General features: G+C 31.9%; 1 long non-coding RNA gene across 1 annotated transcript in view; it reads left to right on the top strand.

The window, feature by feature from the left end:
* LOC134233003 (uncharacterized) overlaps nucleotides 1–11,923 on the top strand; it is a 54,612-nt gene extending 42,689 nt beyond the window's left edge. Inside the window, exon 5 of the long non-coding RNA XR_009984890.1 lies at nucleotides 11,196–11,923. This is a non-coding gene — a long non-coding RNA (uncharacterized LOC134233003). The remainder of the gene's footprint in view (nucleotides 1–11,195) is intronic.
* The last annotated feature ends 11,442 nt before the right edge of the window (nucleotides 11,924–23,365 follow it).

Below are 23,365 nucleotides of genomic sequence, written 5' to 3'. Positions count from 1 at the left end.
ATCTAACTAATTGTCACGATGATTAAGAGTCAGTCCACGAGAAAACTATGCAAAACTATCCAAATCGAAGGTTGTCATATCTTAATGAAATTTGGTGGGTAGTTAGACTTTGTAATATGTTATTTAAAAAAAAATGACCCCCAAAAAATCCCATCATTCAACATGGCAGCTGTAGGCAGCGCCACGTCCTTTTTGCACATTTAAGTGCAAATGCACTTAAAAAATTCAAGAAAAATGGTAAAATTCACATTTGAATTATTTTACTCAAAATTAAACTTGCATTTCCGTTAAGGTATTTTTAAGTAACATTTAAGCAATGAATCATTATTTTTTTAGTGATATAGTTTCATAACTGCAACGGTGTGTGCAAACAAATTGAATAACGCGAGTTAGCGCGTTATGAAAATTTGCTTGCACACACCGTTGCAGTAATGAAACTATATCACTCAAAAAATAATGATTCATTGCTTATATTTACATTTTTTTTTAACTTTCTACCTTAACTGCAAATGTGATTTCTATTTAAAAACCTATGTATTATCCTTCATGTAAGCTACATTTAATGGATCAGCCAACATAACAGCTTCTGGTCAATTTGAGCGTGATTTTTTTTATTTTCGCTTGTGACGTTGCACTTCCTCGGCATTCAACGATTATGACGTCAAACTAAAACGCATGTTTTAACCTCTTGGCACCCTGTCTGTGTTATGGTGTTTTGAATGCAATAGATTTCCATTCATTTTATAAGCAAAAAATATTTAATGTAAATATAAGACTATGTTTTTTCAAAATTGACATTTATGATAATCAAATATACAATATATGAAAGGGCAGACACTCTTGAAAATTGGCATGATGCCAATTTTTAAGAATTGCCCAAAGTATTACAAATTTAATGCCTCAAATCTTCCAAGACCAATCTTTGAAATTAATTTTTTTGATTGTATTGTATAAATATAACTTTAAACATTATCTGTGCAAAGTATTGAGCTTGGGAAATAATAAATAATTTATGTATGGGGATTTACAAATTGACAATTTTCGAAAAAATTGCTCAAACTCAAATGGGTTACAAAGTCAGATATAGTACTTTAAATTATAAACAATTGTTGTTATATATTGAAACATGCAACAATTTTCTTTGAAATAATAATTAAGATTGAAAAATATTAAAATTAAAAATTAATTTTAAAAAAATTGTCAAAAATTACCCCTAATATGAGGATTAGCATTTTCCCAATTGTTTAGAAATGATAAAAAGCATAATATCATAAATTGTATTGGCTTATTTACAATTTTTCAACAATCGTATGGATATTCACGTTCCTTACATTTTGTAAGTTAGTTTCTTTTTAATTAATAAAAGGGAAATTACAAGTATTTAAATTCAAATGGACTCTCTTTCAGTTTCATTCATATAAATTTTGAGACCTCAGTAAGTTGTTTGCTTTCTGCCAATTATAAATTGTAACAATCTTATAAAAATACTGACAGGTGATTTTATACAAAATACTCCATAAAGGAGTTTAGGAAAATGAAAGATGCTTGAGTTTACTCTTATCCCACCTCCCGAATCAAACAATTGTCTTCTTTTTTAGTTTGGCGAATTTCTCTCAGGTAAGTTTAATTTTACACCATCCCCCCACCCCACCCCGACCCTTTCAAAATCCTTTCTACGTCACTGCTGTGACTGCGATTTTCGTGAATAAGAGATTTTATGAACACGAATCAATCAACTTGAATTAAATAATGGGGGATTGAATTTATAAAATATATATTTTTTATAAATTTGTGTATTTAAAGTAATTTAATCTAAAAAAAAAAATATAATACCTCTTCCGTTCCGTTTTCCGTTCCTCATTTTAGCAACACCCCTCCAGAACCCTTATCATTTTACATTATTTTATCCATTTCAATATTAGTATGTAAATTGTGGGGAGGTGGATGGGGTTAAACTATTGGATACTAGATACACTCGTATATTTAATATCCTGACCTTGATCAAATGACACGCCCCCTCACCCTACTGTTTTCAGTGGATACATATACATGTAACATTAAAAAAAAACAATTTATCTCTCTCCGCAATGGTATTAATAATACCATTATGGTTATTTAGAAAAGGTATCAAATATTAATTTACAAAGCCTTATGGTTATTCAGAAAAAGTATCAAATATTAATTTACAAAGCCTTATCTAATTTTATTAATAATGTTTTGAAAATAATTTTGTCTTAAAGGAGTATTCAACTTACGTATACTAGTAGTAGCGTGGTCCCTTTTTACACCCTTGGTTTACTGGATAGATAGTAGCAATTGGTATTTTGTTTGATTTCATTGTGTATAACATAACAAAGTATTTCTAATAAAATCATTGTGCATTCATAATGAATTATTAAACATATCAAAAATACAAGGCAATTTTTAACACCCGTCGCAGTAAAAAATGCCGGAACTTTTCCCCTCCATCAGACTACGGTTTTTCTGTTACATGTAAATGGGCGGAGACATTTAAATCAGATACTATAAAAAGAATATTATTCTTGATATATAATATTTTCCTTTTAAAGACGAATTATATGTTCAAGATTCACAATAAACAACAAATACAATTTTCTATTCACAAAACTCTATCAATGTGAATGAACCACTATAACAAGATTAACCAAACAAGTCTTTATGTTGACCGATACATGATCGACTGAGTACATTTCAACTGAGTGCTTGCTATCACGTTTACTGTGGGCATCTTTCTTAATTATTTTAGGATACATGTATAAATAATATAAGAGATATATAATATACAACATTACACCTTGAAAGGATCTCGGGAAAAAAGTCCTTAACTATTTTAATGACCCAAAGTCATTAATAGCTGCTGGCTTGATTTGTTTTCAATATTTTCAAAAAATCTTTTTTAGAATAAGAGTATTGAACAAGTAAAATGATTGTCATGTAACCTGGTAACAAACTTGTAAATATGAAAATCTAACACCGGTCCACAAATGATTACATACATCATATGTACCCTCCCCCGAATAATTTTGCCAATATTTATCGTGGAGGGTCCTATATCGGTGGGGTACCTAAATCGGTGGCATCTCCTTTTGAGCTGATGATTTTTAATGGGAGATCGGACTTTATCAATATATGAATGTTACGTAACACAGTAGTTTAAAGCATGTAATGTAAAATTAAAAATATTTCTAGGATTGACGGTGTTTGGTTAACTCAAAAACACACTCATTTTATGAAACGTAAACAATTTACATGTAGATTGAAATTACCAATTATTTTTAAGTTTGTTGAGAGTATGCAATCAAATACCTGTTTGCATTCTTATATGTTCTCAACTGATGACAAATCAAGTTGCTAAGACACTAAGAAAACTACGTACGTTTATATTGAAAATATATAATTATAGTTAGTTAGTCTTCCATGATTTTCCCCCTCGCTTATTTCATTAATACATGTACATGTTTCATATGCGTTTTTCGTTTTTCTTTTCCTTTTCATATTCTCTGTTCAATTCTACTTGTTAGGAAAAAATTTTTAACTGTTAATTACCATGAAATACATGTAGATTCCCGGAGGACAGAACCCTATAGAAAACATAGCTACTATTTGTATATGCCCAAAATTAATAAAAAAAAAACATCCGAAGACCTTTTATTTTTTTTTACTTTCTATGGAATTCTTGGTAGTTGATAATGTAGGTTGTCCCCCCTCCCCCACACTGAAATTGTGTCCTATTGGCCTGCTATTGTTTATTCAAGCTAAGTAGCTGTTTTTTTCTTACATTCAAACATCTCAAAATAAGTTTTCCTTCTTTCATAGTGCAATAATGCCCAACAACAACTCCCTGGGTGAAGAAAAAATGATCATACATGACCTTCTTCTTTCCATGTTGACATTCCTGTCACTTTTTACCCAATAATACTAAAGAGTTCCATCAAGGGGAGATAACAATTTAACTCTAGCAAATTGGTAACAAGGGGCTAAAATAAGCAAAAGAAAGTTATATGAAGTATCCAAATCAGTTATTCTGCTTCTTAAAAATATAAATAGATTAAGAATCTTCTCTTTTTCATTTAAATAAAATATAAATAATCCAAAAATATGGTAAAAGACGGTTATTTAAAATATGTGAAATTGTATCAAAATTTGGTATTTCAAATTTAATTAACAACATGTAGATATTATTTCCCAAGCTCAATATTTTAATACAAGGCAGACCTTAGATCATTCTTAAAGTAACAATTGATCTAATTTAATTTCAACCTTGGTCTTGAGAGAAACGAGCATCTAAAAATGGCTAAAAATCATACTCATTTATTTAGGATCTATAATAGATGTGAAAAAAAATAAAATATTCATTTGAATTAAGTTTTTCTTCATTAATTGTTTTAATTGGACCATGACTTTGAAAATAAAACAAAGTTTGAAAATAAACTGATGACAAAAGGAAACGTTTTGACTTGATCAATTTGTATACATTTTCCATTAAATTTTGTGTGATTTTCGACAAATTTGCAAATGAGCTGTTACTAAAAGTAGATGCAGGGTTCGACATTTTTTTGTGAATATTCTGACTTCTATCTTTATGTAGAAAATTTTAAGCCACTAAGAAGTCCCCAAGTTGCAACGATTTTTTGAATTTTGCATGGTTTTCTCGCGGACTGGCTCTTAAATTGAACACTTATTTTGAGATATACATGCATTTATTGCACTTTTAAAAATGTATAATTTTGTTATGTTTTTAAATTTCTTAAAAGAAGATGGGCGAATAAGGCGGGGAGAATGCCTATAGTGCGACAGATAAGAAGTGAAAATTTTAATCTCAAATGAATCCAAATTTTACTTGATATTTTTTCTAATATTAAAGTATACTTTATCTAAAATCTCTACAATTTACAAAAATACTCACAAAGACTAAAAATGTTTGCCTATGAAAAAGCTTACACACACTAAAAAGAACAAAAACGATCATTTTCTCATACTTAAACAAATTTTTTCAATATGGGTGGGTCTTCTCTCCATTTTTTTGAAAGATGGTCCTAAAAGTGTGCAATAAAATACACATTTTTTGGTTTTCAAAAACATGGAGCGAAGACCCACTATACCTTAAAATTACACTTTTATGACACAACGTTAGCATCTTTCCGAAAAATACTTCAAGTCCATTAAATCGCTGGTCATATCACAACATGATTTAAATGCCTGAAATCACCTTGTACGGTGTAGCATAGTGGTTAACGCGTTAGTCTCATAGCAGTGTGTTATTGATATATCGGATTTTTGTTGCTTAGGGCTCGAATCCCACGAATACCATCTTATAATTTTATGAAGAAATTTTTTTTACGAGATTTTTTTCTCTCTCTGAAATTTTTTTTCTCTCTTAATTTCAAAAATTTTAATTATTAGACGTTAATTTAAATAATCAATTCACATATTTGATATGAGTTCTTAATATCTGACACTATAGACATTCTGCCCGCCTTGTTCGCCCATCTTCTTTAAAACATTTATATTATTAACATTGTACATAATCATTATACTTCTCTGAACCATTTAATCCAAAACAAAAATCAGTTGTTTAACCTGAAAACAATCAATATTCAGGCGCAGATCCGGGAATTTTTTTCCGGGGGTGGTCCACCCCAGTTCCCCCTAAAAAAAACATTTACTGACAAGAAAAGAAAAAAAATGGGGGGAGCCACCTTTTTTCAAATTACTTCAAAGGGGGCTAAATACTTCAAAAGAGGTTAAATACTAAAAAGGGGGTAATTATAATGATGTCCCTGATTTCCCGAGTCGGAGAGGGCAATCAATAGTTATTTTAAAGTTGGCCTAATTTTTTTTTTTGGATTTTGCACGTGATTTAACATTTACATGTATATTACTTCTAATTCATTTAGGTAGTTTATCTATATTAAACTTGCAACAGTGCTGAAGAGTTAGAAGCCATTTCTAAGGAAGAAGCTACTTGTACATGTAGATGAAATATAGAGTGAATCAGTCATTACAAAGTTTTATTTTGTCTGATACATAAATGTACAAGGAAGGAACTTAAACTGAAGGAATCCTTTTAAGTATTTTGAGATTATTTAACTATCAGATCATTGTTTAGTTTAAATAAAAAAGGGAAACGTACATTTCGTCAAATAATGTACCATGATGATTTCAAAGTTTTAACCAAAAATGGAACATAAAATTTGTTTTCATTAAAGTTCTAACATAAGCGATCATATTACCACTTATTCGAGCCTGTCTCGGATAAGTGAGTTTATTTCAGTAACCCTATGTCCTTCCATTCCGGATATCTTAAGCCCTTACAGATATATATTATATGTACCTTTAGTCCCAACCCATAAATCCGGAAAATTTAGGTCCATTTACATGTACTAGTCTAATACTTAGTTGTTACCTCCTCTTCCTTTCTTGATAAATCGATAAAACGGTAAGGTCATGGAAAATTTTGTGAAGTTGAATTGTTGCAATATTTTAATTTTCGTAATGAAATAAGTTTAATTTTATGAGTAACTATCATGGTTTATGATTTCTAGCCAAGTTAGACGTGCCGATGGTGTAATTTTACTTTGGATTTTGCAAGATATTTTTTGTCAAGATCAAACGTCGGCTAATTGGTTTAATTTACACTATATGGTATAATTTGAATGAAAGATAACAGCAATATGAAAAATATGGAAGTCAAGGGATGGTTTTAACTTAAGTAATTATTTTTTAGGAGTAAAATGTAATTATTTCCGATTCGCTTATGGGTTGGGGGGGGGGGGGGGGTTCAAGCGCAGAAATATGAAGTCAGGCATACTAATCCGTTTTAAGCTTTGTTTTCGAATGTTATGAAGCCTGTAGAAGGTACTTAGTACTTGCACATTTTGCCAAAATTTAATAGTCTTTAAATGTCCTTGACTATTCAATTGAACATTCACGAGAATTGCGTCACTTTCACTTCTGCAGTAATCAAAGTACTGAAAGTACCGAAAGGATGTTGGTTAATATCATCATTGTTATGAGTCATTTGCAGTTTGGTATCGTTTCATTTATTTGCTGGTCTATGGGAACATCTTAAGAAAATGCATAAAGGCATAAACAGATAATATTTTGCCGAAAAATAAAAGGGCATAGTTTTATATGAACTGATTTTTCTCTTAATTTTTTTTTAGGGGGGGGGGGGGGAGTACCTCAAAATGAGGATACTCAATGGTTAACCAGGGAAATTGTTGTTGTCCACCTGGTCAACAGCTATAAAAAATACAATTTTAAGTCTTTTAGAGTGAGCTTTTTGCCTCAGGGTAACTAAGGTTCTACATATTGTAGACAAGAAAGATGTAGAATTTGGCTTCATAAACCGTCGCATAAAGCAGCAATAATCAATCATTCATATGCCTTAGAATAGATATGCTGGGTTCAGCCACAAACAAGGAGCAAATTATATTAGTACAAGGCGTAAAAGTCACACAAGGGTGAGAAGCTGTTACTTTTATCTCAGCATGTCTCGAGATTCTACTGGTCCTTTAAAAATGAAATTAAACTTCACAAATTGATAAGAAAATAAATCATTCTGCTCAGATTGAGTTTTCAATAACTTGATAGGATTGACTGGAATGCAAATTAAAGCTTGTAAATTAGCATTTAAGTAAAAATATTAATAATTTCAATCTCTAATGGGACTAAATTCTCTACTCTTAAATGTCATAATACTTTGACATATTAAAGCATTTTATAGTCAAGCAAGCATTGCCCAGAAGAAACAAAATTGAGTACCTTAGCAGTACTTAATTAACAAAAATGCATTGGGGGGAAGTGATCTTTAAACAAATAAAAATGAAAATAATAAATGAATAAATAAATAAATAGATAAATAAATAAAAATGAAAATAATAAATGAATAAATAAATAAATAGATAAATAAATAAATAAATAAATAATTAAATTAAATTAAATTAAATATTTTAAATTAAGGAGGCTGGCGGGTCAAAAATTTAATCTTAAATTAACCACCAGATTTAACTTATTTTTTTAGATATGGTATATTTAGCTGTCAACTATCATTTGGCAAAGAAAAAATTCACATATTTTAGTTTTAAAATTTTATCATTTTGTATATCTATATATGGAGCTCTCCTTTTAAAGGAGATTGAAATAGTCTAAAAATGGCTGCCACCCCCTAGCCTCGTTAATTCTTTTAATTAATTTAAATGAAGGGAAAGTATTCTTACCAAAATTTAAGGTCATAAATTAGGACACATTCCATCCTTACATGCTAAGCCTAATGGTAATAAATGAGAGTTATATCGAAATAAATTGAGTATTTAACAGTAACACATCTTTAATGTATTCAATGTCACAGACCTACAGCATACTCCAGACTCTATATTCTCAGATATTTAACTAATTTCATCATTCAAAATTGTTGTACATTGACCAATCCATTTTCATTTACATATAGGTAGGTCCATTGCCCACCAACTTATCTGAACTATTTTGCATGTGTGACTGATCGTATAAGAAGCATTGTTTAAGGAAGTTCTCAAGTAACATAAACCAATGAAAAAGCCATAAAAGACATATGTGCTTGCTTATTGTCATACATTACAACCTGTTTCAGAGTACATAACCCTCAAAATTCAATTGCCAAAATTTAATGTAGAATATTTTATATTGTAGTTTTGCACCAATACACAAAATCAACAGATTGATCTTGAGTCTGCATCACAAAATACCTTAATTTTATAATCATAATAACTCTCAAATGATGTTATTATGCCATTTTGTATTGGATAGGATAATATCTATGGTAACTAATTGATAAGGCACATTTTTTATCATGATTGATCAAAATAAATTTTTACATAGCAGTCTTTGGGACAGGTATACCCCAATTTTAGTAATATCAAGTTTACCAAAATTATTGGCAAAATTTTAAAAATAAAATGCAAAGAATCATGCTCTCTTGAAATGGATTATACATCTAAAGTAAATTTGTACAAAATAAAAACAATTCCTTTTTAGTGTTAAGGCAACTAAGAATTGGGTGTATCACTCTGTGTGTCAGCATACAATGACCTAGCTTAAGTTAATCAAACTTGCAGATGACAAATATTAATTTTCGCATGAATATAACGATATACCAAATTTCATATGCTCAACAATCTCAAGTAAACATAACAAAGGCATGTATAAAATAATTTAAACCGGATTCGTATAAGTTAGGATTTTCCTTAATTACCAAATATGCATTTCAAGGTTTAAAGTTGAGGAAGTAAACTTGATATAAATTACTATTACCATCATTTCTGAGAGGAAACTATTCTCTTCGAACAATATTTTTTGGTCAACATTCTTACAATTCTTATTTTTTGTTTTAACTGAGTTAAATTGCCCGGTTGACAAGATGCAATATAAATCTAAAATATACGGTTCCTTTAATCGAAGCTTTATATGAGAGGTTGAATGGGACGTTTGGCTCAACCCCCCTTTTTAACAGAAATTGCGGGCGGGGTTAGACAGTATTGGATTGTTTATAAATATATTTGTCATTTTTGTAGGATAAATATTAAATCTTTCTCACTTCAATTACTGAAGCAAATACTACACATTAGAATGCTACAGGGAGGACAAGGTTATTATAATTTTAAAAATTGCTGCTTTTCAAAAGCATATTGTTTAAACATTAATAAATGCACAGTGGATCCCATTTAATCCAATAGTAAGTTTGTCAGCCTTCTGGTATCAGAATTAGGATAGTGGGTTGCTCCATTTCGAGTCCAAATATTAGGCCTACCATGTGTTCACCTATTTTTACACTCTTTACTGGTCTTCTATTTTTTTCCCTAGTACTAATCGATAGTTGGTTCATAAATTGTGAAGTACTAAAGAAGGGTCTTAAGTTATATAGATAGGTATATAAAGGGATCGGTTTGGGTGGGGTGGGGGTGGGGGGGGGGTATTAGGACACATTGTTATTGTTAAAAGTTGTTAAAAGTAGCTTAGTACCTTAAGAGAAGAGGTGAAACCATGACAGTATCTTGTCCTGTTCCAATTTTGATTTGTTTCAGTACAAAATCCTTTAAGACAACTATAAGCAACACTTGCAAAGATAGTTATATTTTTCTAAGTATAGAACTTTGTCACTCAAGGAAACTTGGTAAGAGGTGTTTTAATGATTTAAAAGCCATAAAAGAGTTACAGCCTTTTAGGTAATTTATACAAATAACCAATGGAAAAATACAGTGGAGGTAAGTATCAACAATGTTAGAGGAAATAGTAGTTGTTTTATACGGACAAGTCATTGGCTCCTTTTGTAAAACTTGTGTAATCACTTATTCTGTAAATTTTTATTGATGAATGAGCAGGCCCTGGTCGACGGTGACCATTTGCGTTGAGGTACTGCCGTCGTCACCATGGTTCTTGGCACCCAATTGGTGGCGGTTGCAGTTCCATGATTACTCGTAGTAGACACGAGTAGTCATGGCCCTTGCAAGTGGCGTATTCCGTCGCACCTTGTTTATTGACTTGATTGATATTTGAATTGATTGATTGATTGATTAATAATTGATTGATTGACAAGTAATTGACTTGATTGATATTTGAATTGATTGATTGACTGATTGATTAATAATTGATTGATTGAATTTGATTGATTATTGCATTGGTGACGTTCTTGCACTTGTGACCTACCCAGTGCATGATCCGCCCGATTTGGGTCGTCACATTTGTTGTATTGATTGTTGATTGTGGGGCAGCCCTGTGGTAGCCCCAGCAAATTGATCACCGCAGCCAGAAGCGCCATATTAAACAAGCAAAATAACATCCATATTGTTTGTTTGATTTATAGGGAATCTGAAATAATACCACTTATTCGAGCCTGTCTCGGATAAGTGAGTTTATTTCAGTAACCCTATGTCCTTCCATTCCGGATATCTTAAGCCCTTACAGATATATATTATATGTACCTTTAGTCCCAACCCATAAATCCGGAAAATTTAGGTCCATTTACATGTACTAGTCTAATACTTAGTTGTTACCTCCTCTTCCTTTCTTGATAAATCGATAAAACGGTAAGGTCATGGAAAATTTTGTGAAGTTGAATTGTTGCAATATTTTAATTTTCCCCACCCACCCTCCTCTTGTTTTAGAACAAATACTGCTGTTCTTGTTATGTCTTGTAGCTGAAGACTTCCTGCTTGGCCTGTGTCCACAACATCCCATGTCGCAGTGATAATCGTGTGCTCCAATATTCCTCAATTGTGCCCTGTTTGGTCCAGTGTCTTTATCAACTTGTGTTGCATTAGTGAATTCTGTATGATTGCATATTCTTGAAAGACTGCCTGTTGGGAACAGCTTTCGCATCAACCAATGTCGCGGTGATGAGGTCTCTATTCTGCCTATACCGTGATGACTACCTGTTTGGGATTCCGCATCAACCAATGTCACGGTGATGAAGTCTCTGTTTTACCTATACCGTAATGACTGGCTGTTTGGGATACCGTCCACTTCAGCCTTGTCGTGGTTGGAATTCCTAGTGTTTGCGTATTCCGTCGCACCTCAACGCAATTGGACGAGTGCAACACATATTCTTACGCTCATTCCATTGTTTATTGACTTGATTGATATTTGAATTGATTGATTGATTAATAATTGATTGATTGACAAGTAATTGACTTGATTGATATTTGAATTGATTGATTGACTGATTGATTAATAATTGATTGATTGAATTTGATTGATTATTGCATTGGTGACGTTCTTGCACTTGTGACCTACCCAGTGCATGATCCGCCCGATTTGGGTCGTCACATTTGTTGTATTGATTGTTGATTGTGGGGCAGCCCTGTGGTAGCCCCAGCAAATTGATCACCGCAGCCAGAAGCGCCATATTAAACAAGCAAAATAACATCCATATTGTTTGTTTGATTTATAGGGAATCTGAAATAAATCAAAAGATATTACTCTTCAATACCCATTATCTGCTCTCATTTAAAAACTTAAATGGAGAAATCTTTAATTATGAGGGTTGTCAAAAAAAGTGAATTTTTTAAATATTTCAAACTAGGAATGAAAAATTATTATTTTTCAGCTCACCTAAATTGTTCTGATCACAAATTTGTCTTCTAATTGTTCGTCTGTATGTCAGTAATTTTTTTTTTCAAAATGCCGCTTCTCTTATTATTTTGAATTGATTTCAATATAACTTAGCACACATAGTCTACAATAATATATAAAATATATGGAGATAACGGACAGTATTCAAGCTCAAAAGTCTAATAAACAATATAAAATAGGAGCAAAGCAAACACAGATCTCTAAAACATCAGAGATGGGATTAGGTGCCATAGAGGAATGAACATCCCCTGCCGACCGGTGTCGCATAATATACGTTCCGGGTAACTTGGCGTTCCGGCCATAATATTGGTTCCGAGCCATAATAAACGTTCCGGCCCGCGTAAGATTGGTTCCGGCCGTAAAAAACGTTCCGGGCAACCAAGCACCCTATTAAACTCTATTTATATTTAATATTAGCTGTTAATTTTAATTTTTTTCTTTCTTTTATACCTTCGTATATGATACAGCAGGATTTGATCGTAAGACATACATATATGTTTACATTTCAAGTCAGAATATGCGGTCTTTTTACCAGAGACATTATATATTTATTGATGTCTCTGATTTAGATATTATATTAAGGTCATACGCAACGTAGTTTGAACTTTTTGGGGGTTTCCCCTGGAGTTGAAGAGTTCCACTAAACGAAGGACCTGTGTGCAGTATTCTTAATGTCTATAAATGGATTTGTACACCTCTTCTAAAACAATTTTTGAGGGGAAAAAATCTGAAATTTATGTTTTATAATTTTTGTACATTTTTTTTAATAATGCAAAAATTTTCAAAATTTTATATCTTTTCAAAACCATTGGTAAGGCATGCTGATTTTTTGTCTATGAACATGTAATTATATTATAAGTTTAAATTTGGATTATCTTGGAAATCTATCAGTAGGTAAGGTACGTTGCGTATGTCCTTAATCCAAGAAATTCCAGTTGATTATTTTGATTCTTTGTAAACAAAAGAAGGTGTGAAACTTGTTTACATTGATATACCCCCATCGTGCTGTTTTACGATAGACTTGGCTTCAATCGATTCGAATAATTGCTCAGTCTTGCGAATCGCCGTAAGCACACATGACCACCCTGATCAAATGATAATGGTGATAGATTAATTATATTTACGATAAAATACTTTAATTATTAGGTAATATTTTAATTTCCTTACAATTTTTAAACACCCATGCATGTAGTTGCGTTTTTTATTGTTGATTATTTTTCTTCGTCAGGTGAAGTTTTTTATAATTTTAATGTTATATGTCAACAAAACATGCACATAATCAACTTGGAAATGTTTCAATGACACGGCTAAAAACTTTTGAATAAAATTCAACTCATTTTTATTTATGCACGTAAGTACAAGTACATTTGTATTCATTTGTAAAAATAACACTGAAGAAGAAATGTATTACAGACACAGATCTGTATTTTACTATTTATATGAATAGCATTGTGAAGTCTGCTCACCCCCCCCCCCCCTTTTCCCTGCAGTGAACAATAGACAAAAAACTTGGTTTGCTTGGTATGAAATTTCCATATTTTAATTAACAATTTGTTGAATGTGTTCAACAAACAAAAGAGTCTTAGTGGGGGAGGCAACCGCGAACGTTTGTTCTATCGCCTACATGATTTTTCAAAAGACATCTTTGACTTTTCCTATAGATATAATAGATTTTTTTTACGAACTTTCAAAAGCTATAATTATTTGGAAAAGAAGAAAACGTTTCTCTTTAATTCTGATAAAACGTGAATTTCGGCTCTAGAACTCGATAAAATGAAAACCTGCAGGCATGCTTATGAAGCTATCTTAGGACTAAGACATCTCTTAAGACGAACTTACGACATATCTTAGTCTTAAGTGAGGCCATCGAAGCTATCCTATCTTAGGAAACCTCCTAATCTTAGTCCTAACTTTAAGGTGACTGCAGACATGTCATATCTTAGGTGATTTTAAGAAACGCTGGTGTCAGGAAAACAATTAAGAATGTTTTTTGTTTAAATAAATCAACTATTTACTGTAAATTGATGATTTCTTTAATGAACTAAATCCATTTATGAACATCATACCGTGTGAATATATGTATATACCTGTACAAATAGAAATGGAGAGAACAGTTAATAAGAATGCGCTCATTGACATGTATGCATTTAAGGATTAAAACATTGAAAAAGATTTATTCAAGCCCTTTCTAAGCAGATAAAAATATACAATTTATTGTTTTTTATTGGGACAAAAACGAAGGGATAGGGGGGATACATTCAAAAGATCTAAACCAAGCTGCTGCATTTATTGGTTTAAGCCGATGTAAATAATAAAAACAGCAGAGAAACAACACATATTAAAAAAATTAAAGAAAGTTTATAGAGGTCAGACTTTTAGTACAAAAAATTGCGCGACGCACGAAAATAGAATGTCGCTGCGTCATGCTAAAACCTCAAGAAAAAACCCCACTACTTCCATGGCTCAATGTGAAATGAAATCTGGTCAGATACCGCGATTCGAAGATTGAACTCATGGCCGGAACCTATATTACAGTAAAATCCGGAACCAATATTATGATTTTAAGGTTCCGGCCGGAACGCGAAACACCCGGAACGAATATTATGCGACACCGGTCAAACTTGCCTTGTGCCCCTTGTCATGGTCAGGAAATAATGGAAAAATCCGTCGACAATTCAATGTGTAAATAATGGTCTTACAGTTTATATGAAAAAGTCAGTCAGCATTTGATTCAATGATAAATTGTATTTGCTAACAAGGTCATTGTATTAAACATAGAACTTGCGAAATGATGATTTCAAACGAGACTGCTGATATTCTAGTTTCATCAACTTGTCTGTCATAAACATCATTTTAGAAATTGTACATAATTATATAGAAGAATGTGGAGATAACGAACAGTATTCAGTCTCAAAATTCATAAAACAATGCAAAATAAGAGCAGAGCAAACATGGTCCCCCGAAACATCAGATGTGAGATCAGGTGTCATGGAGGAGTGAGCATCCCCTGCCGACCGGTCACACCCGCCGTCTGCTCCTTGTCATGATCAGGAAATAACGGAAAAAAATCCGTCTTCAATATAGTGTATAAATAATGGACTAACAATTTGTATGAAAAACATCAGTCCACATAATGATCAATTGTATTTGCTGACAAGGTTATTGCATCGACCACAGAACTTACGAAACGATGACTTTAAACGAGACTGCTGATATTCTTGTTTCATCAACTTGTTTGTCAATGATTAACCCCGTTTCAAAAATTGTTCATACGTAGAGCATGCTCTTGCGTATCGAATCAACTGATATATATATATTCCATATGCCAGTGATGAAGGTATGTTGCTGCATAAGTAAGGGGAGTTGATGATAGAAAAGTTATCACGTTTATCATATTGCTTGGTTGTTAAATTACCATTAGTGTCTTTTTCAAGTAAAGTATCCAAGTATGAAACAGAAGTGTCGGACTCTGTGGTATCTTTTATCTCAAGCTCACCAGGATATATCATATCGACGTAGGAATGGAAATTACCATTATTAATTGACAATACGTCGTCGATATATCTGAATGTCGAGTTGAAAGCCACAGCAAGTGTTTTCTTCTTTTCACGCACAAGATTTTGCATAAATTCTGCTTCATATGAATATAAAAATAAGTCAGCTAATAACGAAGCGCAATTTGTACCCATGAGAATTCCAATAGATTGTTGTAATACCTGGTCTCCAAAAACCACATAGATATTGTCAATCAGAAACTCAAGCATCTTCTTGATGTCAACTTCAGAGTACTTATGTGTGCAATCAGAATCTGTTTTAACAAAATAATTTTGCAAATGACCAATGAGGAGGTAAGTAAATTCACGAGTTCTATTTTTATTAAAGAAGCAAATGTCAATGATATCAAATAGCTTGGATTTTAATTTGTCGTGGGGAATTGTTGTGTATAAAGTTGAAAAGTCGTAAGTTTTTAAGCTGTTGATTTTTGTAAAATCTTGTGAATTCAAATTGTTCAAAAGTTCTTTAGAATGTTTTAGAATCCACATCTGATTCACACCACTTCTTGAATATATAGCTGCCCAGTACTATTGAAGTTTTTCCTTCACGACTGTCAATATCTTAGACAGGAGTAACGAAAGAGGCTTGGTTGAACATTTACTGGAACCTGCAATGTATCTTTGTCTGTAAGGATTCTTATAAAGTTTCGGGATCCATTATATATAAGGTAGTCAAAATTCATTTTGGCTCTATGGAATATGAAAAGTATTCAAAACTGACAGGTGATTTTGAAGAATTTCTTCCTTAGAAAGGGAAGTATGAGTATAAGTAGGATTACCAATTGTAGAAATAAGTCCAAGTTCTTCTAGAATGCAATTTATATAATGAGCCTTACAAACGAAGACAATGTTGTTACCTGCTTTGTCGGCAGGAACCAGTATGTACTGATCGTGTAATCTATCTAATTCTTGTATCATTGTTGCGGTGTTTTTCCTTTGAAGATCACTGTGTTTTTTTGTGATACATCATGGCTAACCGTGATCTAACAACCGTGATCTATCAAGACAGAGCACACCAGGGTGATGATGAAACAATTCAATAAATGACCCATGACCTTACACCGAATAATTAGGGGGAAGTAAATACAAAGTTATGTAAACATTCTGAATGAATACCTTCCCTAAAATTAAAAAAAAATTGCATGTCGATTTTTAAATCCAAAATGAAATTTAATCACACAGCGCGTTTTGAAATTAGGCCTTGATATTTTTGACTCTCATAAACTTGAAGCGTAACAAAGCACACAATGATCTACATGTAAGGAATTGAATTTGGTAAATATTCCGAGCCGTCTTGTTTCATTAAATCCAACACAAATCGACACATCCAGTAATTTGGAGAATCGCCGTGCATCTCGGTCAAAGTGTCCATTTTCCCGTGCAGTATTCCTTGAACGTTTAAATTGCCCATTTGGTATTTTTACGAGTGTTAAGATTAAGTGACATAAAGAATATTTTCCTTCATAATTTCACTTTGCATCGAGAATTGCAATGGCATAAAATCACAACCGTCAACTATGGCGTTCAGACTTGAATGGCGAGGTAGTTCTAAAGTTTAAGAAATACAGCGCGCTCACTTTTTCAGTAACGTGCTCCCTTTTCATTGGTCAGATAAAATTGTATGATGAAATTTTGATAGATCATGGCTAGCTCAGTGCGTGAGAATACAGTCGAACTACGTGCTTTTAACGTAAAAATGATAGATCATGGGTAACTCAGTTCCTGGGAACAATGATACAAAACATATAGAGTACCTTTTAACTCGTGCATCTTCAGTTATCAGACTCGGGAGATAAGCCCCCTCGTCTGATATCTGAAGATACACTCGTTAAAAGGTACTCTATATATTACTTTATTCACTTCTGGTGTATTGAACACAGAAGGATAGATGGTTTTCATATTGCCCATATTGCATATAGAGTATGCTCTAGCGTTTTGAATAAACTAGAGGTATAAACCCGTATATGAATGTGATGAAGGTATATTGCTGCATGAGTAAGCGATTGAAAAGTTAAAGTCATCTTGTTTATCATAAACTTGGTTGTTAGAATACCATTTCCGTCTTTTCCAAGTAAAATATCCAAATATGAAACAAATGTGTCAAAATAGCAAATTTCTCTTCCTTTCACATACTGAGTGTAAGATTTTGGACTAATTCTGCTTCATATGAACACAAAATAGGTCTGCTAGTAACGGGAAACAATTGGTACCTTTGGGAATTCTAATAAATTATTGGAAGATCTGATCTCCAAAAACAATATAGATATTGTCAATAAGACATATCGTTCATAGTGGACTTTTAAAACCTGTTCTGGACTTTCCACAGATGATGTACATGTTTTGGGGTGCTTGATAAAAAAATCTGTAAAAAAGCTTTTATTTAATTATTGTCACAATTAGACCTGCTATTTGTTTCAGACCGAGACGATGAGAAAATTATAATCTCTGAAAAAGGCCCCTCCTTCTTTTACGTCTTGTGTTGCTGCCTACATAGCTTCTCTGATGAAAACAATTAATATCTGGCGGAGAGAGTCTCAGGAAATTGTTTCCAAAAAGTGCAGAGGTTTTCACTTGCCTCAGAAAAAGACTAAACAGAGTTTTTACACAATGGTCACTTTAGTAGATAAGGAAATTTTGTAGATGTAGGCAATTTTTTCTAAAGTCTGTTTCAAAGACGAAAATTGAACTTCTCAATTTTGTAGATAATATACTGAAACGCAAAAGAAACGCAACAAGCAGTAATTAACAAATGTTTGAATTTTTTATCTAATGATTTTCAAAAAAGAATACAGTAAGGCTAAATTCACTTCTCAGAACATCAGAGACTGATAAAAATATTAATTGTTTATCTTTTAACTTTACTAAGTAACATATGACTTTTAAAACACCCCTTCCCAGCCATCCAACAACAATTGCAGCTTAATTTCTACGATACAATATTAGGTTTATCAATATCGAGATCTGAGCTAAGGAATTATTCTTTGCCATTTTTAAATGCCTGTTTTTCAGATGATTAGGTCGAATTTTCTCTAACTTAGTGCATTGTAGTAATTCTTGAGGTTCCGCTGCAAGGACAATCATTTATGCTTTTGATACGTAAGACGCCGTTGAGGCGTAATGGAATGTATTTTTGCATCATCAACTCTCCATCATTTTTACTTTGAGATTTTCCAGCTAGAGCAATGGAAATGCGTATTTAACCCATTTTCAAAAAAGTCTTAGCATCGTTACGGGAAACGAAAGATTTTATTTTTTGAAATATTGCTGCATTACTTAAGATGAACAGTACAAGCCCTTTAAACTCCATAATAAAGCCAATTGTTTTGCTGAACATACAATTTTTGTTTTGTGTTAAGCAGATACAAACTTGACTTCCGGTTACGGTATGAAAATCGTTCAACCCTTAAAATACCGATATATACCAAATTGAAGATATCCATAATTTTAAGATACAAAATTCTTTACTTGACATAATTAATTCCCCCAAAAGTAGGGTGTTTCATTTCTTTTGCATTTCAGTATATTTATGTACAGTGGTATTTATGTATGCATCAAATTTATTATTGTTTGTTAAAGGGTTTTTATCATGCATCATGATTTTTTGATATAACAAGGTTTATATGCTATTAAAAACATCCATCAAATTTTTTTGGTTAGAAAATTAATATTTTGGGTGTTTCAGCAAATTAAAGTTTAAATTTCTCAAAATGCATATTTTGATTGCCGATGATGTGCGCCATTGCTCTGATGTCATAGGTGTCAGTCTTGGTCGAAGTACTATCGTGTTTATAAAACGGCTTCGTCTTAAAACCCTACTAGAAATTAAAAAAAATTATAATTGGTTAATTGATAGATAATTAGATATAATTTGTGGCGTTTGTATGAAAAATCAGCACAAGAAAGGTTTTAGGAAATTTTTTTTACCTGCCAGGGACTTGGTCGGTGCGTGGATTTGTCTCCATTCAGAGCATTCGTTATTGTACGATCACACATTCTGTATTATATAAAATATCTATTTAATGGAAATGGTATTTTTCAAAAAATAATAATTTATCAATAAGCATTTTAAAAGTCCGGTGTAAAGACGAATAATGACCCCCATCGAATAATGACCGGGGGTCATTTTTCAACGACAAAAAATGACCCCCTACCCGTAGAAAAAAGTCATTTTTTGTAGAAAAAATGTCCTAGGGGTCATTATTTTATATGTTAGTCCTATAAAAAAATTGACCCCCATTGAAAAATGACCCCCTTTAAAGTGAAAAAAGATTCTTTAATTGTCAAGTAAATACAATTTTTTTTAATAATCCTCCTTATAGTGTTTGCTTAAAGAATGATATTCCACTTGCTTTTAGAAATCAAACCATGCAACAATCAGGTTCCAATACTCTTTAATAGAAAAAATTAATTTTTCTTTCATTTCAACTTTTAGCTTGTGTAAGTTTGGCAAATCCTATTTGACAATGAAAGAGAGGGAAATATTTAACCCCCCCCCCCCCCAAAAAAAAACCAAAAAAAAAAAAAACCAAGAAAAGAACGCTAAATCAAAACCAAAAAAAAAAATAAATAAATGAAAAGCAAAAATATAAATAAAACTCTATACCTTTTTATAATACTGAGAGAGGCTCTAGATAAAATATTGAAATGAAGTTAAGCCTTCACACAAGTTCTATCATATCATAATTTACTTCGCCATGATTAAAGCATATTTTAAATGTTGGGGGGTATACTTGAAAGTATTGTGGCAAAGTAACAGTTGAAAATTAGTAGAATAGTAGATTATTTTAAGCTTATTTTTAGTCCCTCCTTACAGAAAAATTACGGAAGCCCATTTAGGACCTATCAAAAACTTGAATTTAACATTAAAAAATCAGAACAAACATTTTCATTTTTGTAACGTCTTCTTTATACTGTATCATAATATGAAAAGTTAATTGAAGACCATTTCGATTTTTAGAAATTTAGAATTTTGATCCAAACACTCAACTTTTTAATAACCAAAACGCTTTTTAAACTTTGAATTTTTAGAAGTTTACTTCAAATATCCAAAATATTAAATACCAAACCTGGTTTGAATTTTGAAACTATTTCAGAAACTCTTTTGGTTCAGCAAAAGTGCTTTTGAATAGTTATAATATTGAATTAATATTCAAAATTCAAACTGGGATTGAAAATTTGATATTTTAGATATTTAAAGTAAAAATCTAAAACTCAAAGTGTTTTGGTAATTTGAAATTTTTTTATTTGAATCGCAATACCAAATTTCAAAAAGCCCAAAACGTTTTGAAAGTTAAGATTTAAAAGTTGGAAGTAAATATGAAATGATTATAAGACGAAAAATGTTACTGAACTTTAGATTGTTAAGCGTAAACTTCTTGAAGAAACGGTAGATTAAAACCTCAAAAGTTTAAAATACAAAAATTTGTTTTTGGAAAGTTGAATTTTGAATATTTAGTGTAAAAGTCTAAAAACTTAAAATTCTAAAGCCTGTTCTAAATTTGAAAATTTGGGTTTTTGAAATAAAATATAAAATTTCAATATACAATGTACCAAATCAATTTTAGTTTTTTGAAATTTAGATATTTGAACAAATATGTAAACATTCTAAAACTCAAAAATCATTTTAGAAATTTGAATTGTTAAGTGTTACACGGACCGTTAAAAATTGGTTTTCAAAAATTCAATACACTATACAATTTTTCCTTATTAATTTATGTTTGATTGTAATTCAGACCTTTCTATTTTTATCCCATTTGAATTATGTTTCCTGTATGCGTGACTTAATAAATAAAACTGATACAATGAGATATTTCTCCAGTCAACCCTGACCATATCCGTTACAGACATTGTCAGTCAGCTGAGCGACTCGTATTACTCAGTTCACATCTCTCCTATCTTCTGGAGAATGATGTTCTTCTGAAGGTTATGTTTAACTTTTCCTGTTAATGTTTTAAAAATGTATTTCTGTAATGTTCAGTTTCCAATGAGGAAAAAAAGGCATCCAAAAAAACTTGTGTCCTTCCAAACTACAGTTAGTATCTAGGACAAAATTATACTGGTGAATTTTAAAAGGAAATGATTTTTAAACATTGTAGAATTTGTCAGATACAGGTAATTATGAAAGAATTTATAGGGATCAGATGAATATACCCGTCCATTTTTTTTATCTTTAGAAAACTGTTTGTTGGCCCTCTGCGTGCCAATTGATTAAAAACGACCTGAATGAAAATTCTGTAGGGAACAACCGTTTTTTCATTTCTAACTCGTATATTCGGAAGTTTATAGCTCTATGGTCAGAGACCAGAAGAGCTAAAGCGATAGTAAGATGTCTGTCGTCCGTCCATCTGTCTGTCATTAAATACTGAATTCAGTATAAATTGGCACACTTGTAGCCTACACTAAAATACATAATTTACTACATCGGTCCTCCATGAAGGGGTTTGCTATGGTTACTAAAAAAAATTTCTGTGAAATTCCTTTAAAACGCTACTCCTCCTAATCTTTTGATCTGATTTCAATATAACTTGGCACACACTTAGACTACACTAAGATACATTACCAAGTGCACTGGTTTTTGATTTCCTTGAACTGTTTTGTCATGGTTACTAAAAATAGAATTTTTTGTAAAATTCCTTCAAAAGGCTATTCCCCCCATAATTTTGGTCCGATTTCAATATAATTTGGCATACAAGTAGACTATACTATGAAACATAAAATTAATACATCGATTTATGTTTTTGAAGAACGATGTTGTTATGGTTACTAAAAATAGAAAAGTAAAATTCCTTTTAAACACATTTTGGCCCAATTTTAATGTAACTCGGCACACATGTTGACAACACTAAATACACGATTTAGTGCATCGATTTTTTTATTTTAATGAACGGTTTACCATGGTTAATAAATATTGAAACGGAAATTGTTGTTTAGTTTCGTATAAACGTTAGACCTACGCTTTTGTTTAAAGTCTTAAACACTAAAAAATATTAATTTTAAATCTGCCATTGTACGGAGATGGCATTGGGATTATACTAGTTGTATTGCAGTACTTTTGCGACCTCTCTGGTGAGAGAGTTGATAAACCTTGGTTTGTTTCTCATCTTACATACGGTCATAAGACCTGAATAAGGCAGACAGTTGCAGAGGATAGATAGCTAAATGTTTCACAGTAAACCAACACGTAAGACCTGAATCAGGCAGCTAGTTGGTTGTGTTGAGAGAAAGAGGTGGAATACCTCAAAAGTGGGGGAAGTGCCAGGAGTCAGTACTTGTGAAGTGGCAGGACCGTAGAAATTTGTGTACGGGAGACACCCGTTGACCACAGTTAGTGGCTGTCCAATCAAGAAGAAACCGGTGATATTTGTACTATTGTATTAAATCTGTATAGAATTGTTTTATTATACTTGGTCAACAAAAATCTGAGTTAACAGGTTAACGAACCTAAGTGTAACGCCTCGGTGATACAAAACATATCATGTTCGGCCGCGGTGCACGTCACATTATATTTTTTTGTAAAATTCCTTGAAAACGCAATTCCTCCCATAAATGTAGATTTCAAACATTGTTTATAAATTAACAATAATTTTTATACTGTACATAGTTAATAAGCATACAGAAATACTACAAAATAGATAATAAACATAACTATTAGCACACAGCATTAGCCAAAACATGGTTTGAAT

This window comes from Saccostrea cucullata, unplaced genomic scaffold (assembly GCF_032062105.1).
Source record: "Saccostrea cucullata isolate Sc308-1 unplaced genomic scaffold, CSIRO_AGI_Scuc_v1 ctg1011, whole genome shotgun sequence".
NCBI lineage: Eukaryota > Metazoa > Mollusca > Bivalvia > Ostreida > Ostreidae > Saccostrea > Saccostrea cuccullata.
The sequence above is the reverse complement of the archived record's forward strand: the minus strand, read 5'-3'. Positions and strand labels throughout refer to the sequence as shown.